Here is a 24372-nt window from a genome sequence, read left to right on the forward strand (position 1 = left end):
GACACAAAATAAAAAGATTAACTACACTGAAAACAAGGTGCATACCACACCTGTATGTAAATAGAGATCCTATGTTTAAAAGGGGTGGGCTTGTCCAGTGCTGGGGCTTCAAATCAGGCCCAGTACCAGGCCTGACATTTTAATTTTCAAGGACTGTGAGCTACACCTTCCCCCACAGTGCAACAGTTACCCAAACTTGAGTTCAAATCCCAGCTCTAGCATTAAAATGGCACAAATTCTGAGCTAGGGTTCTTCATTCACAGTTTTTTCATTTTGTTTTACCAGCCCCGGGGCCTGAACTCAAGTCGTGGCAACTCTGTCTCAGCTCTGATCATCCTAGGCTGCAGCCTCTGGACCCACAGCCCATCCTCAAACCCTCGGACTCTGGGGCTTGCTGGAAAAAAAAACCCTTGAGGGGAAAATAAGCAGCGGTAAATTCCACCTGGCTCTTTTATGTTTATTTTCCTTTGCATGGTGACCATTCTGGAACCGAACATGGCTACCTGCAGAGTGAAGGTGACCTGGCATGGCTGAAGGCCTGCTGGTTTTTGGGGGAGCCACAGGCTAACCAGACAATGAAGGCCCTGAGGACGAATCCCAGTCAGCCCTGTTACGATGAGGGAATGGTGGGAAATATTGGGACACTCGTTTCTGGACCGAGGAAGAGTCGTGGAATGCAATCAATCTTATCCTTGAATGAGTACTTCCTGCTTGATGTGAGTAGGAAATGACAGGCAAGACTCATGGGGTATTGATTATTTTTAATGAAGAGTTGATGAAACATGACCATAATCATCACAGTCATGAAATGGAGGCATTGGGGAAGATCCAAGAATCGTTAGTAACAAGGTAGATTGGATTCCATCATTGGTCGCCATCCTACTCTATACAAATATGTACTTACTTACATACTACCTTCGGATTATGAATAGATGACTATTGTTCTTCCCCTTCTCTCCCTACCCCCCCCCCCGCCCATGGGGCTCAATCTCAGGTCCTGGGAACGGCCAGAGCTCCTTAGTGGCTCACAGGCTGGTTTGCTTACCTGGACTCATTCGCCTATTTGGCCTGCTAGTTCCCGAGGTCAGATCCCAGCACTGCCAAAAGATGAATCCTGATGTGAGAAGCCAATCGTTGCACCTGTATTTCTGTCTTGTGAAAGTCCTGGGTCTCAGCTAGGATGCAGTATGCTATACAGGCAACTCTATATTCATGGGAATCAGTTGCCATCCATGTCAGCACAGTTATAGCTGCCATCATATGCAATAAAATACAAAATGCATCCATGACTAAGACACAATAAAAAGAATAACTACACTGAATGCATGATACCTTCCAAATCTCTATGTAAAGAGAGATCCTATGTGTAAAATAGGTGAGCATATGATTTTTGCCAGTGCTGGGGCTTCAGTTCAGGCCTTGGGACTAGGCCTGACTTTGTAGTCTTCAAGGATGGTGAGCTTCACCTTCCCCCACAGTGCAACAAAGTTACCCAGACCTGAGTTGGAATCTCAGAGGTGGCAGAAAAATGGTGAGAATTCTGAGTCAGGGTGTATTATTATTATTAGTAGTAGTAGTAGTAGTATTGCCAAGCATGGGACTTGAACTCAGTTCATGACAACTCTACCTCAGCTTTGATCACCTTAGGCTGGCGGGCTCCCATGTCCCATAGGCAATCCTGGGATCCTAGGCTCTGAAGTTTACAGGAACAAATGACAGAAAAATGATGGAAAAAATGTCGCAGGATGGATTTTTTTATATTTTCTTCTTTTGCATGGTGACCATCCTGGGTCTGAATTACACGGCTGCAAATGGTACTTCACCTTGCATTGGAGAAGGCTAACGGACTATCAGGGAAGACATAGGCCCATGCAGCAACATAGGCCCTGAGCTTGAATCCTGGTCCTGACACCTACCAGTGGGTGAGATCCCAAGATACTTGTTCCTATGCATGGGAATAACAATGAAATGTTAGCAAACTCATGATTGAATGAGAAGTTTCTGCGTGCATTCGTCTAGTCCAAAATTAGATGCAATGATCCTAGGACGATGATTCATCTTAACGAATGGTTTATTAAGCATGAAAAGAATACTATTCCTTCAATGGTGGCATAATAAATACCTAAGAGGTAGTAGGAATGTAGTTGATGTCATTGAATCTTAGGTAGATGTCTCTGGCACTCTGTACAAATAAATGTTTATTGGTGTTCTATCACCTGTCTATCCATGTATGGCTATTTTGTCCACCCCTGTAGCTCAACCTCAGGGTCTTGAAAATTCCCTGGCAGTTTCATTGGCTAGAGGTTGCCGTGTTGACACACCCATTCAGGGTCTGATTTGGGTCTGCCAGGCCCTGAGTTCAGATCCCAGCACTGCCAACAATTGTATCATGGAGTACGAAGCTGAGTGTGATACCTGTTTTCCTTTTCTCTGAGAGTCCCGGGTGTCAGACATGATGGAGAACATATCTACAAATCTAGACACTATGTGATGGGTTATCATCAATATCATAAATAGAATGTGTGTCATCATAGTCAATAAAAAATCTCATATGTAAAATCTACTTGGAACCCAACAAATTAAATCCCCCAACAACAAATCCTGAAAGAAAAAACTGACCAATAAATAATTGGGCTAAAGACTTAAAGAGAAACTTCTCTGAAGAGGAAAGAAGGATAGCCAATAGACACATGAAGAAATGCTCAACCTCCCTAACCATAAAAGAAATGCAAATCAAAACAACATTGAGATACCACCTCACCCCAGTTAGAATGCCTATAATCAAGAACTCTAATAACAACAGATGCTGGAGGGGATGTAGACAGAAGGGAACCTTACCCAATTGTTGGTGGGAGTGTAAGCTTGTTCAACCACTTTGGAAAGTAGTCTAGAGAATTCTCAAAAGACTCCTCATAGAGCTCCCCTATGACTCAGCAATTGCACTTTTGGGCATTTACCCAAATGTTTACAAACAAGACCACACTAAAGCTACCAGCATGACTATGTTTATTGCAGCACTATTTACTATAGCTAAGATATGGAACCAACCCAGATGTCCCTCAGAAGATGAATGGATCAAGAAAATGTGGTATATATACACAATGGAATTCTATGCCTCCATCAGAAAGAATGACATTGCCCCACTTATTAGGAAATGGAAAGATTTGGAAAAAATTATATTAAGTGAAGTAAACCAGGCCCAAAGAAACATAGGTCCCATGGTTTCCGTTATTTGCAATATCTAGTATATGTCTGAGTCAAGCAGAAAAGGTCAGATAAGGTGATGTTATAGAAATGAACCCTAAGATATGTACTCAAATGGTTTTTTTTCTTTCTTGCAATTGTTTCTAACACATTTATAAGATTGTTTCTTTGTTTCTTTGTATGTCCATCCCCCTCAGGATAACCCCTGCTTTTACTGTATTTGATGTAGTATAATTTGTGGATAGGAAGGAGAAAAACAAATTGTTTAATAGGGATACATGTGGACTCATTGCAACAATGAGATGTACAAGTCGTTATGTCAAAAACTAACATTACAACTTTGGTGCCGGGGGGGGTGGGGTGGGGGGTGGGTGTCCATGGGGGGGGAGGAGTGGGGAGGATGGGGGGGCTGGGAGGAGATGGGAAGGGGAAACAAAGGAGGAGGCTACAATGCTTGATAAGAAATATACTTATTATCTTGCCCATGTGATTGTAACCCCTCTGTACAGTATTTTCACAATAAAAAATAGAAAATAAATGAAAAAAATAGAAATACAATAAATAACCACAACAAACAGGATATGGACTGATCATCTATACGTAAGTACAAATCCTACCTTTACAATGTATATAAATAGAATGTTTCCAAGGCTGGGACTTGAATTCAGGCCTAGGGACCAGGCCTTACTTTCTTGTCTTCAAGCATGGTGAGCTTCCCCTTCGTCTACAGTGCTTCAGAGTTACCATGGCCTTAAGTTCAAATTCAAAGGTCGGAGAAACGGCATGAATTGCAAGCCAGGGAGCTATTGTTTTTTCTCCTTTTTGGTTTTTTTTTTTTTGCCAAGAATGGTCTTGAACTCAGGTCATGGCACCTGTGCCTCAGCTTTCATCACCATAGGCTGGGGTGCAGCTGCTGGAAACACAGCCTATCCTGAGATCCTATGAGCTGTGTTGGGAGAAAGCCAAGTGCATACACTGGCTGTCCCAGGAGAAGATGGAAAGGAGGAGAGTGCTGCAAGAGCTGCTGTTGCTCCTCACAGGGGAAGGCACATACAGCAGTCTTCAGATGCCACCCACCACCAGCACTGCTTCAGACGCCTCATGGCCTGTGGTGGGTGAAATGAGGGAGGAGCAGAAAGGTTTTGACGAATTGCAACTTGAAGAGAGCATGGAAACTGCCAGAGGAGAGGTCAGGGTTCCCATCCCCATAGAGGACTCCCCCAAGGAGCAAGTCCTGCTCCAGATGCCCCACATTCAGATCCGTCCACAGCTCCCAGGCTCAGGGGAGGAGTGCTCGCCCACTTTCTCCTGTAAACTGATGTAGATGATGACTCTCTATGTGACATACTGACTCTCATAAGCCTTGGCAGCCACCAGAAGTAGGTGGCCAGGTGGCTTTCTCTCAGGCCTCCATCTGCTGGGTGATGGGAAAGTTAAACTGAGGGTCAGGGAGGACAAAGGCTTCAGGGAGTTGTCCCAAACTCAAGGGGCATATAATGGCCCATTGGTGGCCAGGAAAGAGGCACATGTTATGCTTATCACAAAGAATAAATTGTTTTCAAAGCAAAAAAAAAGCCTCCAACAAAGATTTTTTCTTCCAGTCTTGGGGGCTTGAAATCAGGGCCTGGCCACTGTCCCTGAGCTCTTTTTGATCAAGACTGGCACTCTACCAGTTGAGCCCCACCTCCTTTCCAGCTTTTTCTGTGTGCAATAGAACCAAGGGCTTCAGGCATTCTAGGTGACCACTCTATCACTGAGCCACATTCTCAGCTAGGATGATTGTCCCCCCTCCCAAACCCATATGACCATTCCTCAGATAAATAGGAAGTAGGGGCTAGTATGAATATGAAACACAAGTCTGGTTCACACCAAAATAATCCCCCGCCCCTTCTTCCCATACCCTTAGTTGAAGTTTCTATTCTACCATTGAGGGATGAGAGGGAGAGGGGAGTCCCAAGAGAGTACCAACAACAGTGGCCCCCTGAGTCCCACATCCTCCCACACACAAGTTTTCCTCCAGATTCTGATCTTACCTGACTCAATGTGAAGACTAACTTTCTCCCCACCACTGCAAGGCTCAGGATGAAATAAAGGTCAACTCTGTCCTCAGCCCACACCCAAGGTGGAGGCTCCTAGTCCCAGACCTACTTCCACCTCTGACTGCCCCTAGTTAGGCCAGACCCACCACTCACCACTATGTTGGTGGTGATGACCTCATGGATGGATTCCAGGAAGAAGGTCTATGGCAAAGAGCAGAAGCAGCAGAGCAGAAGGAGTTGGGGTGATTGCTCTGGGATCTTCCTTGGAGCCCTCCTATCCAGCCAGACACATGCTGACCCAAAGCACGGACAAGGCCAGGGGGTGAGAAGAGATGGAGGAGCTCGGGACTAAAGGAGGTACTGCTTTGTCTTGGTGCACTTGATCAATTCCAATTACAATTAATTCCAATTATATTTGGCCCATGCCAATCCCAAAGACAACATGCAATGCCTCCCCTTGTTGTTGTTGGCCATGAGCTCTGTCCCTGAGCTCTTTTTCTCAAGGCTGGCACTCTACCACTTGAGCCACAATGGCACTTTTTTTCGGATGTTTCATGGAGGCTCAGAGTCTCACTGTCCTGTCCAGACTGGCTTGGCACCATGATCCTCCAGATCTCAGCTTCCTGAGTAGCTAGGATGACAGGCATGTGCCACCAGTGCAAAGTATGTGATGCCTGTTGAACGCATCTTGGCAAGTCTGTAAGGAGCCCAAAGGGCCTGGATAGACCATGACCCAATCAAGGAGCCGGGATGGGGGAAGGCTGACCTTCTAGCCATTCTGTTCCCCCAAAATCAAAGATGCCATGTGATGTTGTATGCATCAAAAACCTAGGCCAGCAGCCACCAGGCTTAGTGGGGGGAAAGTAGAGAATACCCAAAGATTGCAGTGTAGAAATCTTTGATTTTGCATGCATGTGGTGTATGTGTGTGTGTGTGTGTGTGTGTGTGTGTGTGTGTGTGTGTGTGTGTGTGTGTGTGTGAACTCAGGGCCTAGGCTCTTTCCCTGAGTTTTCTTGCTCAAGGCTAGTGCTGTGCCACTTGAGCCACAGCCCCACTTGCTTTTCGATTGTTAGTTGTAGGTAAGAGTCTCAAGGACTTTCCTCTCCAGTGTGGCTTTGAAGCATGATGGGGGCCCTAGGGAAGCAAGAGTAAACACAACTCTCAGGTACAATCCCTATGGTGGGCCACTCCTGCCCCCTGGTGGCCACACGCGGGACATGTGGCCCGGTGCCATCATCCTCTAGAGTTCAATTTGGGGAAGTGACCAGAGCCAAAATGACTTTTGCTCACTCTGATTGCTGATGCCAGAGCAGGTCTGTTCCACCCTAGGCCAAGAGAGCTCCAGGGGATACCCAACTTTCCAGAGACACAAGGAAGAGAGTGGTCAGCTCCAGGCTGAGCTAAGAGCCTTTGCCCACAGATACCCCAACTTGTCCTTACTTATCACCATAAGACCTGTGAAAGAACAACCCCAAAAAAACAAAATTGGAACTGTGCCTCCAAGTGTTAGAGCTCTAGCATTGAACCAAAGAGCTCAGGGACAGGGCCCCCAAGCTTTGAGTTCAAGACCCCCAGTCACCTTCCCCCATAAAACACAGGTTTTCTAAATGTGAAGTAGTAGGGTTTGTGAAGTGTTTCTGAAGAATGGTGATACTGAAGAAAGCACCTTAATTTTAATGACAGGTGAACTTGTGACATACAGCTATGTGCTGAGTCCTTCACAGGGAGCTATTTGCTGGGTCCTTCCTATATGGGGGTTTTGTGCTAAGTCCTCAAAAAGGTGTTGTTTGCTGAGTCATCACAAAGGATGCTATGTGCTGAGTCCCTGAGAAAAGTAGACCGTCCTGGGTTTTTCAAAGGGTGCTGTGTGCTGAGTCCATTACACAACGTACTGTATTCTGAGTCCTTCAAAAGGTGTGGTGATCTAATGCATCCCAATGGGTCCTGCTATGTGCTGAGCTCTTGCGAAGAGAGGTATGAGGTGAGTTTTTTGAGTGCTGTGTGCTGAGTCCTTTACACAGGGTGCTCTGTACTGTCCTTCAAATGGTGCTGTGTGCTGAGTGCTTCCACAGTGTGGTATGTGCTGAGTCCTTCAAAATTGTTCTATGTGCTGAGTTTTTCAAAAGGTGTTGTGCACTGGGTGTTTTTTACAGGGTGCTTCATACTCAGCCCTTCAAAGGTGCTGTCTGGAGTCTTATAGGGTGCTATGTAATGAGTCCCTAGGAAAAATTGCTATCTGCTGAGTTTTTCAAAGCATGCCATGCACTGAGTCCTTTATACTGCAGGCTATGGACTCCCTCCTTCAAAGGGTGCTGTGTGCGGAGTATTCTACCCAGTATACTACATGCTGAGTCCTTCAAAGGGAGCTGTGTGCTGAGTCCTTTACACAGAGTGCTTTGTGCTGTTTTTGGAAGTGCACTGTGTGCTGAGTCATCCCAAAGGGTGCTATATTCTGAGTCCTTTAGAGGTAGTTATCCCCAACAATCACACAGACACAAACACAAACACAGATACACACATGTCACCATGCACCTGCTTGGTGTGTGGAGTGAAGGGGAATGGAGGAGAGTCTCTTCCAGTGGTGGGGCTGAGGGGAGATTCAATCCCCTGGGCAGGTACTGGGGGGGGGTGGAGAATGCTGAGCTGAGGTAAGGCTGCAATTGCCATGGTCTGGAGGCCTTAGGATCTAGTCAGGGCTGCAACTGTGGCCAGCGGTGGGGAGCGGGGCCCAGGGGAGGAGGGGGCAGGGCTCAGGGGCACACTTTGGTGGCAGCAATGACTAGGGGCCCAAGGAAGCAGGGGCTTGTGCATCAGGGTGGCAAGGCCCAGGAGAGGGGCTGAGAGAGAGCAGAGAGAAGAGCGAGCAGGAGCACAAGTGAAGTAGGCCCTGAGAGGAGACTCGAGCTGGGACAGCTTCTTTACAGGTTTTGTTTTTGTTTTAGGGATTTTAGAAAAAAAAAAAAAAAAACCTTGGCTCCAACCAGCCCAGTTCTTGGAATGAAAATGCCTCTAGGTCCCCCTCCCCATAACAACTTAACCCACCTCCATTGTTCTGTTAAAGACTCAGGGACTAAACAGGTAGCCAGAAATCAGGCTCATGCTGGCATGCTGGGGACATCCCAAGTTTACTATAAACTCCACCTTTTTCACATGTTTATGTTAAACTCCACTAAACTCCTTTGTGTATGTTTACCTTAAGCTCTGCTTTACCTTGAATTCATGAGTCATTTAAACCAAAAGTGACAGGCTGGTTTAAACAGCCATTATGTGACAAAGTGTAACCTCACTGGCCACCTGCATGTGGTCTGGTATGACTGTGCAATCTTTTGGGTGTGTGAAAATCTCATTGGTTGCCTACTTGACCAGGCTTCACCTTGTGATTTTTGCGTTTAAAAACCTAAGCAAGTGGGCTGCTCGGGGTTGCAGTATCATCTCCAAGCCTGTGCTGCGGCCCTGGCCTGTCAGTGTAGGAACCTTCTCAATAAAGTTGCTTCTTTAATAATAACTTTGTTGCGGTGGGCTCTGTCACTCCGGACGGCTAGTTGGGCTTGCCTGCCTGAGTAGGGGGTCTTCTTACTACACAAGCACCAGTGTGTAAGGTCCATTCCTGGACTGTGAACAGACCTCACACAGTACCTGCGTTATCTAGGCAACTGGGACACCTGGAAGAGGTCACATCCACATCTGCTGAGGTCACATCTTAACCTGATGTGGCCACACCTTTCTCCCACCTGATCCCACTTCCCTTTACCTGGACACACCCTTCCCCGTATCCCTACCCTATATAAGGCCTAATCTGGGGCCAAACATCCCTCTTTTTCTTTTGCCAGCTGCGTGGAGTGCCAACCTTGCCTGGTCCCAGCAGGTCTACTGAATAAACCTACCCCTATCCTGAATACCACATGCGTGGTGCAGTTCTTACTCGGCTACCTCTTTTTAAAAAACCTAACACAGTGGAAACGGCTTCAGTGGCTGTCGGCTGCTCTGTCCATAGTGTGAGTCCTGGCCAGAAGTGCAGAGCATGTGGCGATGAGGCAGCTATTGCTACTGAGGTGGAGGCAGCAGCAGCTGCCTACACAGGGGAGGAGGAGCTGAGAAGGAGCAGAGGCTGCGCACAGCCCCGAAATGCACCCGCAGACGCCCCTGCCCCCTCTCAGCAGCGCTGCTTTTCAAATATGGTGCTGCCGTCTCTGAACCACAGAGCCTCTTGCAGTCACCTGGCGGAGATGGCGCGCCCCTGGCATGCTTGTGGCCTTGACTTGGTCCCAGCCCCGGGTCCTCAGATGCCGGTTGCGCAACTGATCGCAGCCTACAGCTTCTTCCAGCAGCACACGTGAGTGGCTGCCCTGCGGGCTAGCAGCCCATGACCCCACCCCCTACCAACTCCCCACTCTACCCTCCCCCCATCCCAGCCGAACCAGAACACCACCTCTTGCTTCCCCTTACCCATCATGCATACACCTCCCCCATGCGCCACAGTCTGCCCTGGCTCTGCCACAAATGCACCCCAGGGGTGGGAGGTGGAGGTGGGTGTCCACCCGGGGATCCCATCCTCATCGCTAGTGGCCAGTGTTCCAGGAAAAGGGAGCTTCAGAGTTAGGTGAGGAGGGGGCACCACATAGCCCCTAGCCTGGAGCAGTGGGAGCCATACAGCCTTGCATCTGCATCCTTTCTCTCCCTGGTGGGAACCTGGTGGCTTTAGTCAGAGGTGGCGAGCAGCACCCACCACCTGCCTTCTTAGGTCTTTTCCTTTTTGCTGGGGAGGGAGGTGTTGGATAAAGAAGATACCCCCCCCCCTTGCTGTGTGAGCTCTTTTCTTCTGTGCTCAGTCACCCTTTCACCTGAGGACATTCCCAGAAGAGCCCACTAGAGAGGTGAGGGAATTGGGGTCAGATAGAAGGTGGGTATTTGGAAGAAAAATACACCCCCTCTGACACATATACAACCAGCCTGTACCCCCAACTCCAGCTGTCAACAGTTCTGACTGGGTGATCACATTTCCTAGTTCTGCCAGCTTCTACTAGTGCTCCCAGTCCATCTGGTCTCCTTGTCCTCCCCAAGAATCTGCCAAGTCGCCCAGAAGTATGTAGGCTGGAAGTAGGGAGTCCATCCATGTATATAGCCTTTAGGACCTCATCAAAGTCCCCAACAACGCCCCCACCCCAGGTCAGACACCTCTCTGGAGGCATCATGACCCCGTGCTTTGTTTTCTGTCCAGGCTCTGAGGAGCCACATGTCTTGGGACTCGTTCACCCAGAGTCCTAGGCTAGGTTTTGGTGAATGGGGAGTCAAGGCTGGTTGTTCCCAAGGGTCTGGCCCTGGAGAAAGGGGGAGGCAGGGTAGTTCTACATTATTAGAGCATTGTTCCCCTTGGGTGGTTGCCCCTGGTTCTGACAAGGGAACCCCCGTGCTTGAGCTGGTACATTGCCTAGATGAGAAACCAACAAATTCAGGAGAGGCACTGCACTGAGTCTGTGTGTTTAGGTGTGTATGAGAGTGAGAGAGAGAGAGAGAGAGAGAGAGAGAGAGAGAGAGAGAGAGAGAGAGAGAGAGAGAGAGAGAGACCATCTTTCTCATTGTACAGTCAGCATTTCTAAAAAGAGCACAAGCATTTTTTTGGGGGGGGGTCCAGTTGTGGGGTTTGAACTCTGGGCCTGTGTGCTGTCCCTCAGCTCTTCAGCTTAAGGCTAGCACTCTACCACTTGAGCCACAGCACCACTTCCGGCTTTTATCTTTTATCTTATGTGGTGCTGAGGAATGGAACCCAGGGCCTTGTGCATGAAAGGAATGCGCTCTAACACTGAGCCACCTTCCTAGCCTGAGCAAAAGCATTTTATTTTTGTGCATGTGTGTATTTGTTGTTCTTTTTTCATTAATGCCCAGTATGAGCACAGCCACAATTTTTGTTTTCTCTTTCACCATTTCATGTCTTCTTTAGAGAAGGTTTCATTAGATGTTCCTTCCCACCACATTCGTCCCCTTTCCTGCAGCCCACAGTAACTGCTGGGCCTGCGTGGGTCTATCCTAGGAGGCCTGTGTGAAACACAGACCAGAGTGGACACCTGCCCTTCTGTCTTTAGCCAGAAGGCTCATGAGGCTACTGTGACCACAGCTGCATTCTTCCAGCCAGACAGTCTGCTCTCACGTGTATAGTTGGAGCTAATTCAAAGTTGGGAATATGTCTGCTAAACATAATTAGGGAACGAGATAGGGGGTGTAGGGCAGGGGCTGTGAATCTAGGAGGGTCTGGGAAGTGATGAATGGTGTGAAATGGCAGATGGTTCACCACGACAGAGGATGAGAGGGGAATCTTACCCAGGGCATTGATGGTGTCCAAGGGCATCTTAGCAGAGGGCTCCAGGTCCCCAATGTTGCCATGGATTTCCTCCCAGGGCAGTGCACTGGTGGGCAGTCCTCCCTGGAGTCCTGCAGACTCCAATCTGTGTCCCTCCTGGGCTGTTTCCAGCTAGGCAATGGTAGGCAAGTGTGTTCCCCCTGCTGGAGCCTGCTTGGGATCAGGACATGGCAGTTAGCTAAGGCTCTCTGAATGCCATTTCTGTAACCTGCTGAAGGCTGTCTGGAAGGAAAAGGGGACTACTGATTTTGGAACCCATTAAGTTTAATAGGGAAAAGTGAAATGCCAGCTTTTCCAGGGTTATTTTTTGAAGCTGGCATTTCTACTAATGCCTGGGATTCTGGGTCAAATTAGTGGACCATTTCAGCCACCAAAAGATGAGGTTTTTTTTTTTTTTTGTCTCTCATGGGGCTTGAACTCTGGGCCTGGACGCTGTCCCTTAGCTCTTCAGCTCAAGGCGAGCTCTCTACCACTTGAGCTACTGCGCCACTTCTGCTTTTCTGGTGGTTTATTGGAGATAGGAGTCTCACAGTCTCTCCTGCCCAGGCTGGCTTTGAACCGCGATCCTCAGATCTCAGCCTTCTGAGTAGCTAGGATTACAGGCGTGAGCCACCATTGCCTGGCGAAAATAATGACTTTCAAACCGGCACAGGCAGAGTTCCCAAACCAGAAGGTTTCCTGCTACGAATGTCGTGCCTTGACTGCCTTTCTCCAGCAGCTGCTGATTCTCCACCGGCTCTCTCTAGGCTGACCACCACAGTTGAGGATGTCTTGGGGAGCAGAGATTGTGACCTCGCCATCTGCAACCTGTCAGCTGTGAGCAGAGACAATTCCCAGCACTTGCACTGGAATCTGGGAGATTCAGAGACCTGGGATGCCTCAAGGATCCTGTCTCTGCAACATGAAACTTGGGGGCCAGATATAGTGGACCATCCTGTCTGCCCCAGGGAGTGGAGAGGAGGCCCCTTGAGCCTGGCATTCACCTCACAGCAACTATGTTCACACCTGAGTGGGGAATGGAGTGCCACAGAACTGGTAAGTGGCTGGACAGAGATCTTTGAGAAGATAGACATCCCAGAGGCCCTGGAGTCCAGTGAAGACCTCATGGCTCTCGTCCTTGAAACCAAAACAGTTAAGTCCAGTGGCACCAGGAGGGTGGGAAGAGGAGGAGGGAGAACTGTTGGAGAGGTACATCAGGCTTTGCCCCCACCCAGGATGCTTACCTGAATTAGATGGGACTTTTCTGTAGTATTGTCATAGACAGATGCTCATTTATTTATCCAACAAACCATTACAGTGTGTGTCAAGCCCAGGGGGACGGGGGCGGGTCATACACGATGAAAGGTTCCAGTGCTGGTTCCACAGCACATGAAGAAATCTTGGTTTGAGTTGGATACCATTGCTTCATACCTGTCATCCTAGCTAAAGAAAGCGTATAACACTCTTATCTCCAACTAACTACCAAAAAGAAAATGCCAGAAGTGGATGAGTGGCTCAAGCCATAGACTGTTGGCCTTGAGTAAAAAGGCTCAGGGACAGCACCCAGTCTCTGATTTTAAGGCCCAGGAGTGACACAAAGAGAGGACAGAGAAAGACAGGAGGGAAGGATGGAGGGTGAAAAGAAGGAAAGGAAGGAAGAAGGAATCATGCAGGCCTTGGTTTGGAGTTCCGGGATCAAGGGAGCCAACCATTCACAATCTCTGCGGGGACAGTTTCAGAGCCTGAAGCCAGTATGTAGGAGCAAGCCGCAGTCCCCTTGGCAACTTCACGACATCCAAGATCTGAGTTGTTTGCTTACTGCAGAGGGAAACAGCCTGGTGTAGACCCTAGGGCTCAGGGTGTGTCACCCAGTTACAATCTCCCCTAGCTCACTGAGTTTTTTTTTGGTCAGATAAGAAGAAAGTGTCTAAAAGCTAGGGAGGAGAGGGAGAGGGAGTGTCCAGAGGGGGGTGGCAAGAGATAACCAGGAAGATGAAGAGGGAGGATGATCCCAGATCAGGTGTGCCAGGCCATTGAAGCCATGACCTCACCTGACAACCTAGACCATCAGTGATAGAGCCTTCAACCCAGCCACATCCCTATTAAAAGTCCTAGCACTCTGGGTTCACCCTTGACGACCTCGCTGTCGCCCACTGCAGGATGCCTGTGCAGTACATCCTTGGGGACTGGGACTTTTGCTGGCTCAATCTGAAGATGACACCCCCAGTGTTCATTCCTCAACCACAGACAGAGGAAACCAGGCCACTGGCACAGGACAGCCAGGGAATGAGGGAAAGAATCAGACACATGTTGCTCTAAGACTTCCTCTAGTGGACTCTAGGGCCCCGTGAATGCCATTCTCAGAGTTAGAGTTGGGTCTCCTTGCTGGCTCAGCCTTTAGTCTAGATGGAAGATGTGGGATTTAGAGAGGGCGGACTGAAGGTCGAGGCTGGTGAAAACACCAGAGGCACTGGGCTCTGAGCTGCATTGTTTCTTTGAGGATACTCACAACCCAGGATCATTCCTGAGGTGGATCAGCCCTTTTCTCCTCCTGAGATAGAGGCACCTAGAGCCCGCCAGTCTGCATCCCTTGGCTGAGAATTCATTCATTCCAATATCCTTTGGTTTGATAACTAGATCTCACCTGACTGCCCAGTGTCAAGGCAGGACAGTGAGAGATCTTGAGTCCTTGATGAGGTCACGGGTTTCTCAGTATTAGATTGTACTTGAATGTCCTGACTTGGTGCATGGTCAGTCCCATCTAAGACTGCCATGACCTAGGACATAGAATTTAGAGACTCAGAGCACAATGGGGTCTATTCTGTGAGTCTTGAGTATTATGTGTGAGCTTTGAGCTCCGATGTGCTCACCTGCTTCCCTTTCTTGGGTGGATTTATGCTAGAAAAAGTTTAAAACTAGGGCCTGGGTCCCATTCCTTGTTTTATGCTCAAAGCTAGCACTCTACCATTTGAGCCACAGCTCCACTTGCAACGTTTTTGGGTGTTTAATTGGAGATAAGAGGGTGGCATTCAACTGCAGTCCTCAGATCTCAGTCTCCTGAAGGGATGGGATGACAGGCATAGAAAAGCATCTTTGGCTGGGTGCCAGTAGCTCATGGCTGTCATCCTAAGTACTCAGGAGCTGAATCTTAGGATCACTGGTGAAATCCAGCTTGGGCAGGAAAGACCCTCAGACTCTTCTCTCCAATAAAGCACCAGAAAAGCAGAAGTGGTGCTGTGGCTCAAGTAGTAGAGCACTGGACTTGAGCTGAAGAGCTCAGGGATAGAACCCAGGCCCAGAGTTCAAGCCCCACAAACAACAAAAAAAAAGAAACTAAAACATCTTTGTCTGCAAAGGACGGTGGAGATGTGTTTGTGTGTATGTGTGTGGGAGGTGTGGGGGTGGGTAGACATTTATCGCGCAGCTCAGTCATCATATTAGATGGATTGTCCCAAACTCTTAGTTCATGGCAGCCAATTCTTGACCACAGGTGGAGCTCTGGGTTGGATGTCAACCATCGGACCTCAGTCTCCTCATAGGACAGTTGTGAGTAAATAAGGGACTAATACAGAGGGATCTCTGGAGCAGGGCCAGGAACAGAGGGAGCAGGTGTCAGATACAGTTCTCAACAATTCTGTGAGCATATGACAGGAAGTTGCCGGGAAAGGGCTCAGATGGGGTCTGTTATAAATCCTGCAACAGGTATGGGATCATGAAACAAAATGTTGCTGTCTTTCATCATTACCCTATCACCATGAAGAAGGGATCCTTCACTCTATTCATTTTTCCAGCCAGGTAACCTATTCATGATCGCCAGCTGACAGGAATCTTGGCCTGATTTCTCTGCCATGCTTCCTATGACAGTGGTTGTTATTCAGTCCACTTCTTGTGGTGGGAAGTCCACTTCTTGTCTTTTGTGGGGCTTGAATTCTGGATCTGGATGCTGTCCCTGAGCTCATCAGATCAGGGCTAGCACTCTACCACATGAGCCACAGAATCACTTACCATTTTCTGTTAGTTCTTTGAGGATAAGAGTCTCACAGATATTCCTCCTGAGCCAGCGATGAACCAAGATCTTCACATCTCAGCCTCCTGTGTAGGTAGGATTATAGGTATGAGCCATCAGCATCTGCCTTAAGTGTAATTCTGGCCCTCTGTCTCTGTCTCTGTCTCTGTCTCTGTCTCTCTCTCTCTCTCTTTCTCTGTCTCTCTGTCTCTCTGTCTCTCTGTCTCTCTGTCTCTGTCTCTGTCTCTGTCTCTGTCTCTCTGTCTCTGTCTCTGTCTCTGTCTCTGTCTCTGTCTCTGTCTCTGTCTCTGTCTCTGTCTCTCTCTCTCTCTCTCTCTCTCTCTCTCTCTCTCTCTCTCTCTCTCTCTCTCTCTCTCTCTGTCTCTGTCTCTCAGGAATTGGTAGAATGAGTGTTGGAGGAGGTGGCCCAGCATCCCCATGTGGCTGGAACCCAAGGTGGCCCTCTCATTCTGGAGGTTGGCTGTGGGTCAGGAGCTGTTTTGCTCAGCCTGTTGAAGCAGCTTCATGAGGTAAGCCCCTCTGTACCCTGGCTAGACCATGACGGTTATTCATTGTCCATCTCATGAGTCCTTCCCCACATCCCTCAGCTACACCGTTGAAGGAAAGTGGATGAGAAGGTGTCACCTTGTCCCCCTGCCCAGCACAATCCAGGGCCTCTGACCTATACCCCCACCTATCTGACAAGACCCTGGCTATAAGACAATAAAAACACTCCAAGTGTACTACCCTTTGCTCGGGAGTGTTGTTTCGGTTAGCGGGCGGAGTACAGAGGAAAGACCCCAGACCTGATTCCTCCCGGGGGGACATTTGTTCTCGTGACAGAGCCAAGTCATTGCTGTTGATAAGGACGAAGCCTCCATCAGACTGACCCAGAACAATGCCCAAAGATAGGTAGGCTATTGAAGTATCAAACCCACTCATATCTGCTTCCTAATCCCAGCAAGGAGGTATAGTGTGGGTGGCCTGCCCCTGGGCCTAAGGGATTATAATTGGATGGTGGCAGTCAGGAGCTCATGGCTCCCACCCATCATCCTGGCTCTTTGGGAGGCTGAGGTCTGATGGTTGTGGCTCAGAGTAACCCGGGCAGGAAAGTGCGTGAGAATCTTATCTCCCATAAACCACCTAGCTCCCCAAAACCACACACAAAAAAGCCAGATGTAGTGCTGAGACTCAAGTGGTAGAGCCTCAGCCTTGAACAAAAGAAGCTAAGGGATAACACCCAGGCCCTGAATCCCAGCCCTAGGACTAACACAACAATGAAATAAATGAACAGTGTCCACCTTTTATCTGACTTCCAAGAAAGATGTATTCAGTTTTCTCGCTGGTACATGTAGCCAAAGTTAAGGGGCTCCCTTTGATGTTCCCCTAACCGTCTCCTTCTCTCCTTTATCTGTCCAGGCTTTATCTATTGCAGGACAGAATTCAGATCATCCCCCTGGATGTGACCTTAGGTACCCTCCCCCATCCACCTCCCTTGGGGTCAGGATCCTGGATGCATTCCCTGCTGGGAGGATGAGGCACCACAGAGATGAGGGTAGGTATCCTCAACACTCACCCACATACACACACACAAACACCCCTAATCCAAATCAGACTAGCCTTTTCCAAAGACACTTTATCTCCTTGGATTAACTGACCTAGGAGAGGAATTTGATCCCCTGTAATGATTATTTTAACTTGGGCTTGCTAGTTGACAGGAGATAAACAGAAGCAAAAAAATCCAAAAAGCCTTTGGTGCCCATCACCTGGGGCTCATGCCTGTCATCCTGGCTACTCAAGAGGCTGAGATCTGAGGATCATAGTTTGAAGCCAGCCATAAGCTGGAAAGCCCATGAAACTCTACTCTCCATAGAACAACCAAAATGCCAGAAGTGGAGCTGTGGCTCAAGTGGTAGAGCACCAGCCCTGAGCAATAAAACTCAGAAAGACGGCTCCCAGATCCTCAGTTCAAGCCCACACAAAGAAATGGCCCTGTCATGTTGCCCACAGATTGCATAGGCCTTGAGCCCCATCTCACGGAGTGTGATACAACACCTGCCCCTGGGTGGTGTATCAGGACCTTCACAAATCCGGTGGTGGAATCCATGCCTTCCCCTTCGTGCATTTTCAACCCACACTGGCTGGAAGTCAGAGCCTGATAAGACTGGCAGCCTGCACAGCGGAGAGGCTCCAGCTTTTCCAAGGTGATCAGAAAGGGCTTCTTGGAGACAGCACTTGAAAAGGGGGTCTTGCTTAACAAGGAGGATCTGAAAGAAGCGCAGAGAGCAAAGGTGCTACAGATGATGGGCAACATAGCAGAGCATGTTCATTTCCAGCCAGGGCTGCTGGTGAGAGACTTGGTATAGATGCGCGAGACTGTCCCAAACAGGCCTGAAGGGTCACAGAAGAACAGCTCTCTAGGGCTGGGATTTTGTCTTAGAGGTGGAGGGATCACCTAGCACATAGGAAAGCATGGGTTCGATTCCTAGGTCCTGCATACACAGAAAAATCTGGAAGTGGCACGGTGGCTCAGGTGAAAGAGCACTCCGCTGGAGACAAAACAAGTCAGGGACAGTGCCGGGCCATGAGGTCAGGCCCCAGGGCTGTCACCATAAAACAGTTCTCCCAGTGCTCACAGTGACCTTTGTGGCAGGTGGATGGCTATGCCGTGAAGCTCTTAGTAGATCCACCCATGCTTTGTGTCTCCTCTGACAGAGGGAAGCTGCACAGTCCTTCTTACCTGGGCACCCCTGGGCCCGCTTGTCAGCAACCCTCCCAATGTCTTCCACCAGGACATGAAGCAGCTGGCCCCAGAAGTCCTCAGGTATCGGTTGGGTGGGGCACGGAGACATAGGGCATGCCCCAGAACTCCTTGTGGGTCCAATCTGCCCAGGAAGACCAGCAAATCTGGAGGAGGCAGATGGGAGCATAGAGGGGGTTAGTGATGTGGAGGGGGCCCTTTAATCCCCATGGCTCCACCCAGATTCTAGCATCCCTTTTCTGTCCCTGAGGGAGGTAGAGGCGTGTCTAGGTGGTAGTGTCTAGAGAAGGACTAGGTGGAAATTCTGCAGGACTAAATACCTTAAGCCATGAGCCAGTGGCTCACACTTGTCATACCACACCTGTCATCCTGGCCACTCGGGAGGTTGAGATCCACAGGATCTCATTTCCAGCCTAGGCAGGAAATTTCTTCCAGAGCCTCATGTCCAATCTCCAAGCGGAAGTGGCACTGTGGCTCAAGTGGTAGAGCACTGGCCTTGAGGAAAATTAGACATCAGGGACAGTACCCAAGCCCTGCATTCAAGCCCCTCAACCAAAAAACCAAAACCAAAACAAAAACAAAAAAACCTAACAAGAAAGAAACACACTCCTTCCTTGCTTGCAAGAGATGGTGAAGTAGTAGGGTTGCTGTGGTTGTGAGACCAGATGCTGACCTCACAGTACAGACATTTCTAATAAGTCCCCAGATTTACCCCAGTGTGAAGCCATAGGGTGGGTGGTGCCTTACCAAGAACTCCAGAGGTCATGGCCTGTGGTAGGCAGGGAGTGGGTGAATGGGAGCAGGGGTGGAATGGTAGTGTCAATTATATGCTCTCAATCTGTGGAAGAATGGTTTTGTTTTTTTTTTGTTTTTTTGTTTTTTTTTTTTGGTCCGGTCGTGGGGCTTGAACTCTGGGCCTGGGCACTGTCCCTCAGCTCTTCAGCTCAAGGCTAGCACTCTACCACTTGAGCCACAGCGCCACTTCCAGCTTTTTTCTTTTTGCTTATGTGGTGCTGAGGAATCGAACCCAGGGCCTCGAGCACGCAAGGCAAGCGCTCTACCACTGAGCTACCTTCCCAGCCCCGGAAGAATGGTTTTGGATGCTGGTGACCAAGTCTGAAGTGCAGGGTTAAATGTGTTTTCTGTTTTGATGAGTTGGGTTTTCCCTTGGTATAAGAAGGTGGCTGCAAGGAGGCTGCAATGCTTGGTAAGAAATGTATGCATTATCCTGCCCATGTAATTGTAGCCCCCCTGTACAGTATGTTCTCAAATAAAATAAAATACAATTAAAAAAAAAAAAAAAGAAGGTGGCTGCAGAGGAGGCGACAATGCTTGATAAGAAATGTACTCCTTATCTTGCCCATGTAAGTGTAACCCTTCAGTACAGTATTTTCACAATAAAAAAAGAAAGAAAGAAAAGAGCTGAAGAAAAAAAAAAGACGGGTGTATCCGGGCGCTGCCAGTGGTTCATAACTGTCATCCTAGCTACTCAGGAGTCTGAGATCTGAGGATCACCGTTCAAAGCCAGGTTGGGCAGGAAAGTCTGTGAGACTTTATCTCCAATGAACCACCAGAAAATTGGATGTGGTGCTGTGGCTCCAGTAGTAGTGTGCACACTTTCATCTGAAGAGCTGAGGGTCTGCTTGCTGACCCAAAGTTCAAACCCCATAACCTACAACCAAACAAAAGATAGCTGAATTTTCTGCATAACAGTGTGTACAGTAGAAATGCCATGATGTGTTGTGAACCATTGCAGACATGTGAGAGGCTCTGAGTTTTGTCTACATTGGCTCTGATGATGGTAGTGCCATCATATCTGGAGTGGAATATTCAGGGTTCTCAGGGACTGCTGAGGCTTTGGGCTACCACTGTATATGTCTGTTTGTTTGTGTATCTTTTGTCTGTGTGTATCTGTGTCTCTGTGTTTGGATGTAGAAGACCCGGGCCTTGAACTCAGGGCCTAGGTGAAGTTCCTATGCTTCTGTGCTCAAAGCTAGAGCTCTAACACTTGAGCTGCAGCTCCATTACTAGCTATTTGGTGGTTCATTGGAGATAAGAGCCTCACAGACATTTCTGTGCTGGCTGGCTTTGACCTCAGCCTCCTGAGTAGCTAGGATGACAGGTGTGAGACACCAGTGCCATATTTGTGTGTGTGTGTTTTCCTCATCTCTCTGTCCCCTTCCTGGGTGCCTGTCTGCCTCTTTCTGACCTCAGATGGTGCCCCTCCTCCACACCGACCTTGCCTTTAGCCTCCTATCAGGGTCTACAATGAGTCCTAAATTACCAGAGCCCTGAGTTCAAGCTTTTCTTTGGGGCGGGGCCCAAGTCCAGCTGTCCAAATCTTTGGCTGCCTGCAGGGGATTCTGGGTCAGCCGGGGCAGCTGCAATAAAGTCTTGCCTGTCTCTGGGTGGGGAACTCAGACATGGGATGTCCTTCCCGTTTCCTCAGCTAGACCTCTGGCTGCATGTCCCTCTCAGAAGGCTGGCAGTGAGTGGGGGAAGGAGGTTGCCGATGACTCTCACCAACTCCAGCTTGATAATGGACTGAAGGCCGCCCAAGCAAGGAGGATTCCGGGCTACTTTGGAGGTGACGCCAAGGTGGCTTGGAAGTGTCTGTTGGTGTCTAGGAAATGTCAACATAGTTTATCTCAGGCAAGTCTATTTTCCAGCCCCAGCTGGCCCTCTAAAATCCTTCTAGAGAATTCTAGATGCCCAGAATACAGAGGCACAGACTTTAGATTCCAGAGCCAGGGAATTGGGGGAGGAGAGACTGGTATGGCCAATACTTCAATGTTCTGGGGCATTAGCCTTGACCTGGGTATGCTCCCCTTGTGTACGTTCACGTCTTAACCCAGAGCTGGCCAGAAACAGGCCACTTGTGGTGGTGCTGTGGAAGTGGCAGGAGTGGAAGTGAGATCTAGGATCATCAACATCTGGATTTATGGCGTGAGGAGGGATGGGAGGGCAAAAGGTCTCTTTAAAAACAACTCTTAGAGCTGGAACTCAGGCCCTAGGCACCGAGCTTCCTTTGCTCAAATCTAACACTCTACCACTTGAACCACAGCTCACCTTTCATCTTTTTTAGTAGTTTCATGGAGATAAAAGTCTCACGAACTTTCCTGCCTGAGCTGGCTTCAAGCTGCCATCTTAATAGCTCAGCCTCTTGAGTAGCTAGGATTGCTGGTATGAGCCACTGGCACCTGTTAATGATGTTAGTGTGTGTGTGTGTGTGTGTGTGTGTGTGTATGTGTGTGTGTGTGTGTGTGTGTTTGTGTGTGTGTACCATGGCTTGTACTCACAGCCTAGGTGGTATCCTTTAGCTTGTTTGCACAAGGCTCATGCTCTACCACTTGAACTACAGTAGCTCTGCTTCCCAGCTTTTTGGTGATTCATTGGAGATAAGAGTCTGCCCACCCAGGCTAGCTTTGAATCTTGCTTGATCCTCATGTGTCAGCCTTGAGTAGCTAGGATTATAGGCATGAGCCACTGGCATCCAGCTGCAAGGATGTCTCTTCATACTGTCTTCTGTTCTAACAGCTGTCTCCTTGCTCTGGCCTAGATCTCTGATCTCCACATCAGCTCCCAGCAGCCCTTGACTGTGTGGAGAACATAAAGCTCAAACCTGTCAAGCATCCAATTTCTATGTCCTCAGGGGAGGGTAGGATTCCTCTGAAGCCTGGAGGAGTAGGAGGAGGGGAAGAAAGGTTAGCTGTAGCTGGGTGCTAGGCTGGGAGAGCGGTACACTGTCTTAGCCAAGAAGGAAAGTGTGGCTAGATGTTAATATCTCATGCTCTCATATTCCTAGCTCCTCAGGAGGCTGAGATCTAAGGATTGGCATTCAGAGGCAGCCTAGCTCACATTTTCTTTTCTTTTTTTTCTTTTTTTTTTAGTATCAGTGGGATCTTTTTTTCTGTGTGAAAATTCTGTACAGAGGGCTTACAATTACATGGGCAAGATAATGAGTAAATTTCTTATCACCAGCTAAATTTTCTAAAGTGTGTGAGACTCTCCTTTCCCAATAACCACCTGAAAGCTGGAAGAAAAGCTGTGGCTCAAGTGGTAGAGTTGCTAGCCTTGAATGAAAAAAGTGAGGGACAGAGCTCAGGTCCTGAGTTCAAGCCCTAGTACCAAGATGTGCCCATGGACACACACACACACACACTCACACACACACACACACACACAGAGGAAGGTAGCAATGATGAGCTGAGCTAGAACTGGGGGCAGTCCAGAGGCATAGTCATAGTAAACTCTTGACACATAAGTTATTTCTCCCCAACTCCTTCTTGGGCTGAGGTGTCTGGGCCATGACTGTAAGTCCCATGGAACCTGCACCTCCATCCATGCATAGGGTACAGGACCAAGGGAAGAACACGATAGATGCTGGTTTATACTCAGTACATGATTGCAGACCTTCATCTGCCACTTAACACTGGTGACCAAAGCAGGGATCTGAGCCCTGGGACTCGGGATAGCCACTACTACAAGCAGCAGGTAGTCAGCTGTGGATTCCTGAGCCTACAAGTCTTTCATGAGCCCAACTCAACACTCACCCAAGGTGTGCCTGACAAATTTGCCCCCATGAGTAGGCATTACCTGCTGTGCCATCTTGCAGCTCTTGCCCCTCCTGACTCAGAAACTTGGTCTAAAATATTGAATTACTGCTCAGATCCACACTGCACCCATGACAGATGGCATTCTGATGACCTGGCTGATGACTTCCAGGCCCCAAGGCTAGAACCTTCTCTGATACTTTGGCCCACTCTGTAGGCAAAGGCTCCCAAAGAGGCTGCTTTCAAGACTTGTAGGACACCTAGATATTGGGAGACCCTTAGTGGTCCACTGGAAATTACTCTACCTAGAGCCACAGAGTGAGGTTCAAGCAGGTCTGGTGGGCCTTGAACTCTGGGACTGGGAACTGTCCCTTCAGCTCTTCAGCTTACCACTTGAGCCACAGTACCACTTCCAGTTTTCCTGTGGTTCATTGGATATCAGAGTCTCTTGGACTTTCCTGCCCAGGCTGGCTTTGAACCATGATCCTCAGATCTCAGTCTCCTGAGGAGCTAGGAGGATAAGCATGAGCCAGCAGCACCCAACTAATTTGGACTTTCACCACAGTGGACTAGGAACTCCTGAAAGCTTTTCTTTATTTTTTATGTGCCAGTACTGGGGCTGGAAATTAGGGTCTGGGCTCTGTTCTCTAATTTTTGCCTCAAGGCTGACACTCTACCACTTGAGCCACAGTTCCATTTCTGGCTTTTGGTAGTCCATCGGCAAGAAGAGTCTCACTAACTTTCCTGACCTGAGCTGGCTTTGACCCAAGACTTCTGATCTCAGTCATTCATTTGAGTAGCTAGGATTTGCAGGTGTCGAGCCACCACTGGCATTGGGCTAGAAGCTTTACTTAAGCAAGTGTTCTTCCCTGCATTTGCCCTGACTCCTCCATGTAAAGGAGGCCTGAGGGTCAGGAGCTGTGAAAAATAGTCTTCCAGCCACAGGAAATGGCTGGGGTCCATGATGAAAAGCCAAGCTCATATTCCCCTGGGCACCATTCTGGGACCTCTAGCCTCTGCCTTCCCTGTGACTCAAGTACAAACCTTGACCCAGCCTTGTATGTCCTGCCAGATATGTCAGAAGCCACAGAACTTTCATTCCACCCACACCACCGATTCTACACCACACATCAGGGAACTTTGTGCATTGTTGTACCTTCTGCCTGTGGCTCTCTATCTTGTTCCACATCTTAGAACTCCACTGGAATTTTGGCACTGGTTATATCACCTCCAGGAGCAAATCTTTCCTTCCCTTCTCTCTCTTTTTTTTTAATATTGATTTGCTAGAGATGGAACTTGTGCAGGGGGCTGGCAAATGCTCTGGTTTGGTGTGTGTGTGTGTGTGTGTGTGTGTGTGTGTGTGTGTGTGTGTGTTTGTGTGTTTGTGTGTTTGTGCCAGCACATCATCTTAAATATACTTGGAACTCAAGAAGTTAAATCCCCCAACAACAAATCCTGAAAGAAACAATTCCCCA

At 48.6% G+C, this 24372-nt stretch overlaps 1 pseudogene; it reads left to right on the forward strand.

Annotated features, from left to right (window-relative positions):
* Positions 1-24372, forward strand: part of LOC138825641 (MTRF1L release factor glutamine methyltransferase-like) — a 60729-nt pseudogene that overhangs the window by 32662 nt on the left and 3695 nt on the right.

The sequence above is a fragment of the Dipodomys merriami genome, unplaced genomic scaffold (assembly GCF_024711535.1).
Source record: "Dipodomys merriami isolate MVZ:Mamm:240054 unplaced genomic scaffold, mDipMer1.0.p SCAF_139, whole genome shotgun sequence".
Lineage (NCBI taxonomy): Eukaryota > Metazoa > Chordata > Mammalia > Rodentia > Heteromyidae > Dipodomys > Dipodomys merriami.